This window comes from Octopus bimaculoides, chromosome 8, assembly GCF_046866305.1.
Source record: "Octopus bimaculoides isolate indiv1 chromosome 8, ASM4686630v1, whole genome shotgun sequence".
Classification (NCBI taxonomy): domain Eukaryota; kingdom Metazoa; phylum Mollusca; class Cephalopoda; order Octopoda; family Octopodidae; genus Octopus; species Octopus bimaculoides.
Window position 1 is genome coordinate 100,629,250 of NC_142935.1, and position 15,818 is coordinate 100,645,067.

General features: G+C 38.9%; 1 protein-coding gene and 1 long non-coding RNA gene across 4 annotated transcripts in view; one reads left to right on the forward strand and one right to left on the reverse strand.

Moving 5' to 3' along the window:
- Positions 1-1,956: 1,956 nt before the first annotated feature.
- On the reverse strand, positions 1,957-3,098 carry LOC149134523 (uncharacterized). Its single transcript, XR_016242964.1, has 2 exons — positions 2,969-3,098; positions 1,957-2,544 (listed from the first exon to the last, which is right to left on the reverse strand). It is a non-coding gene; the product is annotated as an uncharacterized LOC149134523 (long non-coding RNA).
- Positions 3,099-3,221: 123 nt separating this feature from the next.
- LOC106872559 (uncharacterized) overlaps positions 3,222-15,818 on the forward strand; it is an 82,791-nt gene continuing 70,194 nt past the window's right edge. For 2 of the 3 annotated variants that reach the window (XM_052970297.2, XM_052970296.2), the window contains exon 1: positions 3,241-3,368. The gene's annotated coding sequence lies outside the window, so the exon portion shown is untranslated. Of the gene's footprint in view, positions 3,369-15,818 lie in introns of all 3 variants that reach the window. The other variant, XM_089356879.1, reaches the window with a different exon arrangement.

Here is a 15,818-nt window from a genome sequence, read left to right on the forward strand (position 1 = left end):
AACAGGACCAACACTATCACTATCAACATTATCGGTTATCAGTGCTATCGCTATCAACACTATTACAGCCAACACTATTGCTCCCAATATTATTGTTCCAAAGGCTAAGAGTAAAAACACTTTTACTCTCACTACTATCCCTCCCTCCACTCACCCTCGTTAACGGTTCTCAACCAACATTATCACTATCCATTCTAGAAATACCAACATTTCCGCTCTCAACATCTCCATTCCCGACATTATCACACTCAATACTATTGTCATTGCTTAATCAATATTATTATTGTAACACTAAAGCGGTGAGCTGGCAGAGTGGTTAGCACGCCGGATAAAATGTTTTGCGGCATTTCGTCTGTCTTTACGTTCTGAGTTCAAATTCCGCCGCAGTCGAGTTTGCCTTTCATGAAATAAGTAACAGTCGCACACTAGGGGTCAATGTAATCGACTTTCCCCATTTCCAAAACTTTGGGCTTTCTGCCGATCGCACAAAGGATTATTAGTAACTCTAAGGCAGCGAACATTTGAAGCGTTGGACAAAAATGCTTTGCGGCATTTCTTCCGGTGCGTTCAAATACCACCGAATTCAGTTTTGTCTTTCATTGTTTTGGGGTCGATAACATAAATACTACTCAAGTACCGAGGTCGATGTAAGCGAATAATCCCTTCCATTTCTTCACTTTGAACCAGAATTTGAAACCGTTAAAAGCAAGAAACAAACAGATTTCTTGTCAATAGAGAAAGAACCGGATCCTAACCTAGATCCAAGGCACCTTCATTGGAATTTCAACATCAACAATAGGGTATTTTTGTATGTGTGTATGTATGTTGTTAGGAAGTTATAAATCATAATGTGAAGTGTCTTTTATTTTGGCACTACGGCCACAACACAGTGGGGACAAAAGCATAAAACGAATGAAAATGTTATGTTATATAAAAATGAAAAAGGAAATGGCTGCATGGGCCCCACTCCCATACAGTATCATTTGAACGTTCATACAAACTATTTACAATCGTTCTATTATCTTATTGTTTTATCTTATTCTCGTTTTTTCTTTTTCTTTTTAAAGATACAATTTTACTTTTGTCCTTCTTTCTTCAATAAAACAATTTTACTTTTTTCCTTTTGATATTTCATGAAGGGTTCGAATTCTTTTAACTCCACTACAGGTGGAAATTCATCGAACTCCGCCATCACTCCTGGCAGGTCAATCCCTTTCCCACACATGTCGTTTAGTCTGTTGTAGGTGTCCTTGTCAACCACGATGGCCTTCACATTCTCGGAATACACATCCGTGGCCAACTTAACTCTTATAAATATGTTTAAACTTTAATATTTTCTTTTCAGTTTCTTTGCTTTTTGCGTCACAAAATTCCATCGAAATCATTTTTTTTCTTATTAGTTTTCTCTTGTCCTGCTCCGCTCCTGGTACCTTCTTTTATTCCACCACTTTGGACAGTCTCTCCACTTGCGTTTCTAAATTTTCTCCCTCCACTGGAACAACCGGTGCCTTCACCAATGTCTCTTCCTTATGCAACTCCTCTTTGAACGCTTCAAGTTCCTTTTCGCTTACTTTGTCCACCACCATTTTGTCTTCCTTCCTTCTGGTCTCCTCCTTTTCCATCTCTTCTTTCTTCTTTTTCTACTGCTCTGGCGGAGAACTCACTCTCCCACTTCTCTTTTTTTAACCACTCTGAACCCCTCCTTCGTTGTTTTCTCCTTGATCCCGACCTGTAACACATGGCCCGTGCTCTCCTACCTCTCCGTCTGCTCTATCTGTTGTTCCTTCTGGGGGCACCTCACCTTCATGTGGCTTTTTTCCCCATATGTATAACATATAGGCGGCTGCCCTCTACCACCACTCTCAATCTTACGTCGTTGGGCAGCACTATCTCTTCGACAATTCTGTTTAGGTCTTCCACTGTTGCTTGAACCGTTAACTCTATTCCATATCCCCAGTAGTTAACACTTTTGCGTTCTTGTGGCCTTCAGTATCTTGGCCTCCTCATTCATGTCATACATTATGGCTGTCATCGGCCATACATCTTTCAGCTCTGGGGGCACTTTGCCAACTCGCACCCTGGCCACACGTTTGCTACAGTACGATGACAAAAGTACGCATTCTTCTGATCTTATTGCCTCCGTGGTGTGCTTAATTGCTTCCTCTTCTGATGCACCTCCACAGTAGCGTACTTTGTCCCTCTTGTTATAAATGCAGTTAGTCTTTTTATATTCTCCAAACACCCTTCAATAGCCTCTATTGTCGCTATTTCTATTTTCCTTGTTGCTATCTTCATTGTCTTCTGTATCACCGTCCTTTTCATTACGTTAGTCGTTAGTTCGACAGGCGGCGTTAATTTCAGTGTATTTCCATTTCTTTCCACCAACTTCTCGCATTCCTTCATTTTTCATGGTTCAACCTTTATTTCACGTACTTCCAGTGTTTCCACGTTTATCCCTTTTCCAGTTGCAGCCGCATAACTGTGGCCACCTGCTGGCGTTCTCTTCATTTTTCCCACAATGGGAATAAAGCAACGGATCTTTTCCTTTTTGCCGGCACATAGAAAAAAAAAATTTTTTTTAATGATGTTTTAAATGACACATTCTATCAGTATAAGAAATTTGAAAGTGTTTAGTTATAAGAAATTTTTTTTACTATGTGCCGGCCAAAAGGAAAAGATCCAAAACAACAACAATTCAAAAACACTAGCAACAATTTGAACCGTAACAATTAACCAAACAAATATTTAACACTATGACTTACGTTCTTATTTCTTTATTGTCCACAAGGGGCTAAACATAGAGGGGACAAACAAGGACAGACAAACGGATTAAGTCGATTATATCGACCCCAGTGCGTAACTGGTACTTATTTAATCGACCCTGAAAGGATGAAAGGCAAGGTCGACCTCGGCGGAATTTGAACTCAGAACATAACGGCAGACGAAATAATTTAACACTATGACTTACGTTCTTATTTCTTTATTGCCCACAAGGGGCTTACTATGACTGACGTTCTTCCTGACAAGAAACAACTCGAACCGCCTGTGAAGTAAACAGGAAAACAGTTTTCATGCTGCACTGTAAGGGTGAAGTCCATTGTTAAAATGGGGAGGGGGCGCTAGAGTTATTAGCCAAAAAAAAAAAAAAACTGTGAAACTATGACAAATTGGTTAGACCCTGGCAAACTTTATAAACAGAGATAATTTTACCTGCCAGTTTTTTCTTTTTGTTTTGTGAGTGTTTATTCTGCGAGATAAATTTGTTCAATTGGATTCTGGAAGTTCTGATTACCTGTTTAGTTTATGCACTTTGTGTTAGGCATTTACGGATTTATTTTATGCTCCAAGAATTTCTGTGTCACATCTGGGTGAGTACAAAAAAATCTCTTACGTTATTTTATGTTATATTTATGTGAATTTTGAACCCTGCATTTGTGTAGTAATTTTGCTAGTTATTTTCTGTGAAGATAAATGTTAAAATATGTAGAAATAGCTAAAGGGGGTATGAATTTAAATTTTTCATGTAACCAATTTTTTGGTATTAAACAACTAACTGCAAATTTCGTCTAATGGTTAACTCAGCTGCTTGTATCAAGCAATTTTGTGTGAATTTAAAGCAAACTAACTTTTTGTTTGACTATTTAATTTTAACAATAATTATTGATGTAGTCTGGCAGCTGTTTTGTGTCATGAACTTTTAGTTTAAATGGTTGCTTTGACATTAGATTTAATTACGTTTAGGTCCAAGGTTCGAAATCCAAGGGTGAACACTGAATTTTTGAAGACAGATTGTATAAAGTTAAGGTTCAAAATCCGATTTTCGAAAACCGAATTTGTACTAAAATGGAAATCCGGATTTTATAAAATCCAAAATTTTTGGAATGCATATTTTTGAAAAACCAAATTTGTGTGAGGTTAATTTTGGTGAAACCAAAACCGGGATACGGAGTCCGAATTTCTGAACTGTGTATATATGTTACCCTTGTAACTTTTGACTGACTGCATGTCTGGCGTAGCATTTGCTGCTTGTTCGTGTATATATTTGCTTGTTGTAAGCTGTTTTTATGCTGACTATTAATAATATTTTACAAAACATTCACGGTGTCTTGTTGTTTTGAATTCACCCTGTCCTCGTTGATTCTGTAAGTTCGGGTTATGGCCACCAAGTCGGAACAATGTATGTGCGTATGAATGTATGTATGTATGTGCAAATTTCTATGTCTTATGTATGTATTTTCATGCATATTGCTGCATGTCTAGACATGCTCATATATATTTAAAGGATAATTTCTGGAAAGTTGTACAAACTTTTACAGTTCCAGTGATGGACTGGATGTGTAGTCTACGAATTAGATTTGTGCTTTCTAGTTTTGAGAATCCTAATTTCTGAAGATTGGTGTTTAGGCAGTGTATTACATATCCCAGGACCCCAGTAATTACAGGTATAAACCCGAACTTGTAATCTGGATAGAGCTGCTGCAGATTTCTCAATAGTTTAGCGTAGGTGTTCTCTTTTCCATTGATCTTCAGCTTTATGCCGACATCCGCTGCGCAGCCGATTTCCACAACTCTGCACAGTTTCTTTTTTCTAAAGATGGAAAGATAGAAATATAGAGTGGTTAAGGCAGATGAAGAGAGAGAGAGAGACAGCAACCCGGTGATTGGGAGTGAGAGAGGGAGAGCAACAGACAAAAGCGGGATGAAAGAGAGGGACAGACAGAGCGAGCGAGATAGATAGATAGAGAGAGAGTGTGTGTGTGTGTGTGTGTGTGTGTGTGTGTGTGTGGTTGGATTGCAAGAAAGGAAGTGTCACATTGAAATATCTTTTTTAAATACAAAACTGTTCCACCCAAGAAACTCGTAACACACACAGACAACTCCACAAACACACACTCTATGACTTTCTCTATCTCTCCCACAGTCTGTGTCTGCCTGCCGATCGATCGATCGTACGATCGATCTCTCTCTCTAACCCTCAACAAGTTTTTCCCAAACCACACACTGCCCTAACATAAACACCCCTCCCCAACCATTTACTTACTGAATCCTTCTCTTTCTTCTCTCTCTCTCTCTCTCACACACACACATTCATACACATAAAACAACATAAAAATACGCACACACCGAAACAACTATTCTTCCACACTCTTCTCCATCTCTCTGTCTGCCTGTCTGCCTGTCTCTCTCTCTTTTTTCTCTCTCCATCCATACATACATACATACATCTATAAATATAAATACACATATATCTATGTATACACACACATACTCATCTCACGCGCACACATGCAAGCACGCACACACAGATGCATGCTATAGTGAGACAAACAGCAACGCCTATTCACCTTCTCTCACCCCCTCTCTTAATCCCCCCTCTCTATCTCTATCATTCCCTCTCTCCCTCCCTCTCCCACTTACTATTCTCCTTGTCAGAATGGTCGAATATTACATTTCAATCAGATTTCAATTAACTTCTCTGTGTCACACATGCGTGTGTGAATATAAACGCATATCTATATCTTTATCCTTAACTATACGCGTGTGAGTGGTTATCTATATATGTGTGTAGGTAACGGAGGGGGGGGGGCGGAGTTAGAGGGTGTTTAAATATATTTTAGGAAAGTTGAATTTTTTCTTCTATATATTAATTTCTTAAATTTGTTTATAATTTTTTTCAGAAGCTAACATTTTAATAAAATTTATTGTCGACGACGGCAGAGATATTTATAAAACTCACCAGGAGTTGTACAAGTGTGCGAGCGCGTGTAGTTTATGTATATATGTATAATATATATACATGTGTGTGTATGCGCGTTCGCTTATGCGCACGTGTGTGTGTGTATATGTATCTCTCTATATATGTATATATACATATATAGATACCTACTTCCGTAAGAGACGAAGAGGAGCCGGTAGCATCGCTAGCGTTCCGGACAAAGTGTTGGGAGACATTTCGACCGTTTTTAGGGTCTGAGTTCGAATTGTTCCGGGCTCGACTTTGCCTTTCGTCCTTTCGGAGTCCATGAAATAAGTACTGGTCAAGCACCGGGAGCGATGACTTAGACCCCTTCCCACGAATTTCAAGCCTTGGGCCCAAAGAAGAAAGGATTTACAATCTATATAGAGAAAAGGGGCGGGGGACAGAGAGAGAGAGAGAGAGAAATCAGACATATATGCATGCACTTTTATATATATATATATATATATATGTGTGTGTGTATGTGAAGGCGCAATGGCCCAGTGGTTAGGGCAGCGGACTCGCGGTCGTAGGATCACGGTTTCGATTCCCTGACAATCTCCCCGAAAACTACGTTAAGGGTACGTGCAGTGTCCGTGGAGTGCTCAGCCACTTGCACGTTTATAAATGAGCTGCGACGTCACTGGTGCCAAACTGTATCGGCCCCTTTGCCTTTCCCTTGAATAACATTGGTGGCATGGAGAGGGGAAGCTGGTATGCATGGGCGACTGCTGGTCTTCCATAAACAACCTTGCCCAGACTTATGCATGCATGGGGTCATTCATTTCGGTTCTACCTTCTGTCTCCAAATCTCACTGAGGTCAACATTGCTTTAATCCTTTCGATAAAATAAAGTATTAATGAAAAACTGCGGTTGATGTAATCGATTCGCGTTCCCCTTCCTTCAACATTGCTAGCCCACATTAGAAGGCGCAATAAAACTCGTTTTGAAAACAAGTGCTTTCGGGTTCAGTCTCGCTGCGCGGTACCTTGGGCATTTTATTCTCCACAGCCTTGGGCCGCTCAGTGGTTGTGGTGGAGATCGCGTAAATCAAGCTTGGACAGGAGACAAACAAGAACACGTATGTATATGTGTGTGTGTGTGTCTGTATATACGTACATACACACACACAGATAGATGCGCACATACACTTTGTTTCCTCACCATTGCGTGCCTAACAGTGTTGGTTTCTTTATATCCCGTAACTTAGGGGTTTGGTAGAAGACCGATACAAAAAGTACAGATTTAAAAGTAAGTATTCGGGGCGACTTGTTCGATTAAATTCTCCAAGGTAGTGCCGCAGCATGGACGCAGTCTAATGAGTGAAACAACTAAAAAGATAAACTTTTAAAAAAGGGTAATTGAAAGGTATTGGTATGAGTATTTTTGTAGTAGGAGGGGAGGAGGAGTAATCGTAGTGGTAGCTGGGGGTGGAGGAGCAGATACAATGAGGAGGCGGATAACGTAACTATCATATTTAATATATGTTCTTTTTGCTATTTTCATTCCAGTTTCTAAATGTCTGTTGTTGCCTCTTGTTTGTGTCCCTGTTTAGAATTCCCTCTACCACACGCACACACACACACACACCTATACACACAAATAGTTCTGTTTATTGCTTGATCATTTGTCCAGTAAGAAAGTTAATTAACAATCAATGTTCACATATTGAAGCTAACAACAATTTTAATTTAATAAGTATTTATATTTAGAACATCGTTTACAACAACGGATCACCAACGAGGATTATCTTGTTCAATACGTGGCTAAATTTGTGTAGAAAACATGTTTTTTTCCAGCAATTTGACATGCGGATAAGCAGCTCGACACATGCTCACACACACGCACACACACACACACACACACATTTCTATCTGTATACATAAATATGTGATATCTGTATAAATGTGTGTATTTATGTATAAACTTATATGTACATGGAGACGCACATGCACACACACACATATATATATATATATATATGAATATATGCATATGCATGTGGGCTTCTGTGTATGTAGGTATGCATGGATGTATATATGCATATATATATGTTTGTGTACATGTATATGTATGAATACACACAATGTAAGTGTGCCTGTGTGTGGGTGTATACATGTATGTAAATGTAAGGCGGCTAATTTGTAGGATTAGCAGAGAGCGGATTCATTGCCTTAGTTTTCCTTGCGACTCTTAGTGCGCTGTGTTCAATTTAATCCGAGGGCATTTTTGCCTTTCATCATTTTGGGGTCGATAAAGAAAGTAGTGGTCTAGTATGGCATTCCTTTCTTCTCCCTTTCTGTCTGTCTTTTGGAGAGAAATTGTCTGTGACCAGACCAGGTGAGGGATAAGATAGACAAAGTCTACAAATGCTGACATATGCGCAGCTGGATCATTTACGTTGGCTTCCCCGTCAGAGAGGGCTACAGGACACCCTTCTAGTTTTGTTCCGTAATCTTAAAGCGTAATGAGAAGTTGTATGTCTATCATGAACCCACTCGACAACCATTCATTCAATGTCACGACTCTGCATAGAACAAGGAAACCAATGGTTTTATGTGAAGAGATTCTCCATTATTCAAGCGTGCCACATGGAAGTGTTGGTACTTGTCTCCACTTTAGATGAGAATAAATACATATACGTATAACCTATGTAGTAGATATATAAACAGAGCTAATTTTGCTGTTTCTCCGCAGACTGGAAAAAGAGAAATTATGAAAAGCCTTAATCAACTTGCAAACCAGGTTGGATTCTCATCAGGGGTGTCTCCATCAATTTGACCAATCCCAAAGAAACGAGCAGCGAATCTGTTTAAATACTCAACAATTCCCGTCAATTCAGCCAACTAGTGCTACTAATTTGCATACCGTAACTCAATTTATTTTATGATATACATACATGCATATATATATATATATATATATATATATATATATATATATATACACACACACACACATGCCTAATTACTTTTACATATAACCCTAGCCCAATGACCTTAGTATTTCACCCATTTCACTCACTCATTTTCCTTTCGTCCCCTTTTTCTTCTTACTGATTCCCCTCTCAAACTCGAAATTTTTTTCCCTTTTCGTTTCATTCTTTCTTTCTTTGACTTCTCTCTCTTTGTTTCTCTCTCATTCTTTTCTATGCTTCTTCCATTGATAGTCTGTAGACTGACATATTTATTATATATCAACGGACGGAGGTCTCAATGCGTAAAATTCCCCAATTATCTTATGAATACACACATACATGTATGTATGTATGTATGTGTGTGTGTGTGTGTGTGTGTGTGTATATATATATATATATATACACACACTACATGTGAGACTCAAATGTTTGTTTTCATATATAAAGAAAACTTTGCCGATATATCACAATATGCCGTTCAGCCATACGCACAAACACATATGTTTATATGTATACACTCACGCATACAATCACACACACGCGCGAACACACATTATTTTACTACTCGTGGGGTTAAACAAACATTGATGTATAATTCTTTCGCCAAACGCGTACGTTCACGCCTCATGTTTCTCAAGATAATTCTTAAAACATTTCAACAGTGATTATCTCTATTTAAGAAAAAGACCCCCAAGCCACTATCGCAGCCAGCACCACCACAACCCATCGCTATATTATTCTCATCTCCAATATCACAACTAACATTGAAAACCAGCACAATACCTAACCTTCTCTACATTATTAATAACAAGCTAGACAAAAAGTAACCATTATTTAACAGCTAACTATTTTGGCAGAAGTCTAGCAAGTTGAAGAGATGAAGAAGCCATGATATCGACTCCAGTCCTCAACGTCGTCTTCGGCGGCATTTGAATTAAGGACATGTCCGGAAATATACAGCTAACGCATTTTATCCGGGCTGTTAATGATTCTGCCAGCCTGCCGCTTTATTGCCATCGTTAATCACATCGACATTAGCAGCGAATGCGCCCTTTTTAAGTGTCTCAATTGTCCCCTCAGACATTTCAAGTGATCTGTTGGTCTTTTTGCAACAATGCTTTCGTGCACCCAGTGCAAAATTTTGTTCAACCGGGTTCGGCGTCGCGCATGATCACCTCATGTTCTGATATTGATTGGCTATAAAGAAACAAAAGTTCCTGGAGTCATTTCAATGTTGTTGATGTTCTTCAACACCTAGTGCAATAAAGGTTTTCAATGGCAAATACAGCCTTTGTAAAAGTTAATTATATCTCAATCATATTTGAAATGATCTAAATATTTTTTTTTCATTTGCAATGCTATTTTTGCGTACCTACTACATATATAGGTACGCAAGGGGTGACAATTTCAAAACAAAAGCTGTCGTCAGCGAATAAAAATAAAGAACTCAGAGATACGTTAGTGAGTGCATAAACATTTCATCCGCATACTTTGTTTCATCCATGGTTCTTCGAGAACAATATATTTTGTCGGACAAACAATTACGGATTAAATAACCATATTCATAGAAATCTTCCTTTACTAGTTTCAGCTCCAGAGTTGCAGCCATGCTGGAACACCGCCGTTAAAAGTGGTCAGCAAGCCTCTACGGGGAATCGATACCTGCACCTCTCAATTTCCGGTTGAGCGCTCAAACCATTAAGCTAACAGTTTCCACACACATACACACACACGCACACACACATGTATATGTCTGCATATATATATATCACCTAGATTGGTTGTCTCGTGCCGAGTCGGCTCCGCTAACCTCACCATTCGCTCCATTCCCCTCGTGCTCTCGCCATTCTCTTCCACGGTTGTTCCAAATATGTTACTCACATTTTCCCACCCGATTGGAGGTCTTCCGAGTGGTCTCCTCCGCTCGACAGCTGCACCAGTCCACCGGCTGTCTGTGAGCCTTGCGTCATGACCGGTCCATCGTAGCTTTGTGTGGTGCTATTCGGCGGCGACGACGCTCTTTACTCCAGTTCTATCCCTGATCTCCTCGTTCGCCGCGTGATCTCTTAACGAGATATCCGTCATCGATCTTTCTGCGCCGTAAACAGATGTTCTTCTCTCTTCGCCAAGGCCCATTCCTTACATGCGTGAATAGCATTGCAGGCAAGACTCTGCTGTTGAAGAGATTGGAGCGAGTTGTCTAAGTTGGCCTTAAGCACATCCTTCACCAAGTTGAATTCTCTCCTAATTGCTCCTACCCTTCACGGGATCTCATTCTTCATCTCTCGAGTCATAGTCACTTTTTGACGGAGACGCTCATAGCTGCTCACCTCTCCTATTTTATCGCCTCCGTCTCTTTGGCGACCGATCGCTACGCACTCAGACCGTATGTACTTGGTTTTCGTACAGTCGATCCTCAGGCCAACCACCGAACCCCTGAAATCCAGTTCGCCCAGCATGGTCTGCAGCTGATCGATATATATATATATATATATATATATATATATATATATATATATATATATATATATATGTGTGTGTGTGTGTATATATATATATATATATATGTATATATAATGCTATATAGATATGTGGGTGTGCGGTGTAATTACTTCATGCTCTTATACAGTGTTGTTGATGTTGTATCTAGAGTTTTATCCTGCAGCACATCACAACATCGAAACGGAACAATATTGATGTGTCAGTAATTTATAAAATATGGAATAATTTCTGATTGAAGCAATACGTTTCAGATTTCTTTAGCAGCGAATAATCAGTTTCATCGATTAAATCGAATTCAATACGTTTGAGCGATCCCAGAGTAACGTAAAGCACACTTGACTTATATATAATTTTCAGCATAAAGTATGGAATAAATAAATGTACGCAAGGTATAGCCGTGTGACGAGAAGTTTACTTCCCAACCACATGGTTCCAGGTTCAGTCCCATTATGCACCACCTTGGGCAAGTATCTTCTACTATTCTTCTATAACCACGGGCCGACCAAAGCCTTGTAAGTGGATCTGGCAGACGGAAACGGAAAGAAACCCGTCATGTATATATATATATATGTATATATATATATATGTGTGTGTGTGTGTGTGTGTGTGTTCCCCACTACAGCTTTACAATCGGTGTTGGTGTACTTATGTCCCCGTAAACTAACGGTTTAGCAAAACAGCTAGTTTACGGGGACATAAGCACACCAACAGTGACCGGGCTTAAAAAGTAAGTACTGGGGTCGATTCGTTCGACTAGAACTCTTTAGGGTGGTACCCAGTATGGCTGCATTCTAATGATTGAAACAAGTTAAAAACTAGAATATAAAAGAACTAAACAAATATTGCAAAGTATCAAGCAGTCGAGCGATCTCCCGATTCTGCCAAAATCCTGCACCGTTTTGTCATTCGTGAAATAATGAATAAAAAAAAAAATCTGAAATTATGAATGTAAAATGTGTGTAGAGTTAAGATGTCATTGTTTATCCAGGTTGTGAGGAAATTAGGGGAGGTAAGCAGAGTTGTTTATGTATTTTCGTTCGCCTACTTTTTATCGCTTTCCTTTATTTTCATTGGAGATACGGAAGGGAAAGATTTAATATCATCTGATGGCACCAGCGGCAAAAATTAATCGAGCGACAACGATTTATTAGTTGTATATTTATATTTACATAGACAATATGTGTATGTGTGTCCGAGCGCGCGCGTGTTTTTGATTGTATGAATTTGTGTCTGAAGAAAATAAATGTAAATAGATTTTCGTCGGCGTCGACAATGGTAATTCTTAACGTTCGATCACTTAAATCACGTACTGATCGAATTATGTTGTAAGTAGTTGACACAGCACTGGGGTCGATTTGTTCGATTAAAATTCTGGAAGGCGGCGCCCCAGCATGGCCGCAGTCTAATGTTTGAAACCAGTAAACAGCAAAAAGTAAAAGGTGATATCCATACAGGCATATATACATATATATATACATACATACACACACATATATAGATATATATTTATATATAGACAAATATATGAATATGTTGTTGTCAAAGATATCGGTATGGTTACCACTCATTACGGATGCTAGCGATAAGGAAACGATTGTGTGGTGTGTAACGGATGGCAAGGCAAGAAGATATACGAAGATCATCGCAGCAGCTAACGTGTGTATGTATCGCCAACTGAATTACTACGACAGTTATGTATTGTTTCTCCGGCAAACGTTGTCTGTTGCCCGAATGGACCAGATGAGCATTCTATGGTTATTTTACTCCAGTCAGTGTACCGAAATAATTCCTAAAAACATAGAAGGTGGTTTATTATCATAATAATCTAGAAATAGATTGACTTCAAAATTGAAACATGCAAAATGATTGATGCTTTTAACCTCACTTAGCAATAAACTATATATATATATATATATATATATATATATATATATATATATATATACACACACACACACACACACACACACACACACACACACACACACGAGGGGTGTATGAAAAGTTTTGAGCCTTGAAGTCTTGTACCATGTTTTTTGTTTTGTTTTTGAGGCTCAAAACTTTTCATACACCCCTCGTGTGTGTGTGTGTGTATATATATATATATATATCATGCATACACACAACACACACACACACACACATATGAAAGTACACAGAGAGAGAGGAACGTATATATATCTAAAGTGGTCTTCACTGCAACTTGGATGTGCCGAAAGCTTTCTCTCTCCAACACCGCCATCGCCACAGAAGACCCTTTTCCGGCCATATTGTCTTAGTTGTGTATTTGTTATTTCCCTGCATAGATGCAATGTTGTCGTCGCCTGTCAGAAATCAAAGCAGCTGATATTTCTGCCTCTCTATCTTTTGAGGGCTCCTTGTAATTTGTTTCGTTTTGTTTGGGGTTACATTAAAGAAACCACGTGGCCCCCACCTCTCTCTCTCATGTATTTTCTTGCAAAAGACATACTTTGCTACTTTGAGCCATAAAGGGATCAATTAATTTGTTTTCTTTTGTTATTTTTTTAATATTTATTATTTTACAGAGAAGCCATACTTTGGGAGTCGTGAAATGAGTTTTAAAGCAAAAAAAAAAAAAAACCTTAAAGAACGGAAGAATTAAAGAGAGAAAGAAGTGAAAGTAAATTTCAGAGAGCAAGGAAGATGTGTGTTGCGGCTGAGATAATGAAGACAAGAAAAGCCATAAGTGAGACATGTAGAGAAAGAGAGAAACTGAGAGAGATAGAAAACAGTAGATGTGGTTCGAGTTAGACGAGAGTGTGTGCATGTGTGCGTACATACACTCACTCATACACACACGCACATGCACACGTAAACGCGTGCATATGTGTGCGCACACATATAGTCTCCGATAGTATGCACCGCAATATTTATTTCAAGTCTCTCTGAGTTAAAATCCTAAATCCATTTGTCATCTTTGCCATTCCTCACTTCATTCGAGTTGGTTAGATAAACTACCAATCACCAGTCCAATGCTGATGTAGTCGTTTCTCCCTCCACTGTCACATCCTGGGGTCAAGTGAGGCAGGAGCCATATTGCAATTCTTTCACTCTTCACCCAAAATGTGACTTTGGAAAGAGTAAGTGCAAACACTTACCTGAGCAAATTTATAATATTCAACAAAATTTGCCGTACAATACTGTATTTTTACTGACCATACATCATTAGAATATAACACCTTATTATAGCGATAATAATATCAATGATGTTCCATGTTTGTGTCATCTAATGCCGTACTATTCTCTAAGATACACAAGGTTTCCTGTAAGAATTTTTCCATTAGGTAATACAAGACTCCTACATACACATTCGCCCTATCTAAGAAGCCGAATAACGTACGAATTGAGAACACTCGTTAAATATTATAATCTTTAGCTCCTCAAACAAACAGACACAGAACAAACGTTCATACATACAAAATACATATAATACATGCATATGCATATTTTGCACATGTGATCAGAACAAACCTTGCGGGACATTCCCAATAAGTGTCATATGGAGGTTGCGACACTTTCTATATCCACCGCTTCTTTTCATGAATGTACACATACTAATTTAACAGTTAATTATACAGCGTAGTTAGTTAGTTCAAAATTACCGACACGTGTTCCAGCTGCATAGAGTGTGTGCAGTTACGTATGCAACCCACAATATTTTGCCATATACCGTCATTCAGGGTCCTTCCACTAGCGTGGTCCACTTCGAGCCACACGTCAACTGTCCAAGAGATCGCAAACAACATAAGTTGAGGTGCTTGACTCAAGAATACCATGCACCACGCGGTCAAAGACTGAAATTGCCATCTAGTGATCTCGAGAGCAACACCCTAACCGCTGGGCCATACACCCTTCACACACATACACACTACATATATATATATATATATATATATATGTATGTAGATGACACTGGAAAAACCAAATGTTACGTAATGAATTTCATTAGCCTACAGCTGTTCCTGCTATAAGATGCGGTGGACTCTTAGTTGAGTACCATAGGATCCTATAGCTGCATGAGACCACTTTATTTGGGAAAATTACATTTTCAAAACCTACAGGCGTTGCGAGTGAGAAAATTTATGTTGATCGTTGTGGAAAGTTCGATGCCAAGTAAGAAAAAAGTATGCGAATATACGCATCTGCATAAACTTTCTCACTCATAATGCCAGTGTGTTCTGGAACTTTCTCAAATAAACTGCACTTCCTATTCAAGGCTCTGAGCAAGCTATGTTTATCTTCGTAGTTCACAAAGAGTCCACCACATCTTACAGCAGAAACAGTTGTAAGCTAATGACGGTCATTGCATAACATTTGGTTTTTCCAGTGTCATCTCTTTGTTTTCTATTACCATTCTATACTCATATAATATTGCATTCTGGGACCATACGCATAATGAATTCTACACCAGGTTATTAGTCTCACTATGCTTAAGTGACATATTAATTCCTTCAACTCAGTATACACGCACCACGCATACTCCCACATCCACACAAGCACATTATACCTAAACACAGACAATATATACATACAGACGCAACACTCATTAACACATGCAACACACATAGACAAAGATAACTTTCACCCACACATATACACGATACACATATACACCTGTACACACACCACATGAAAAAGCA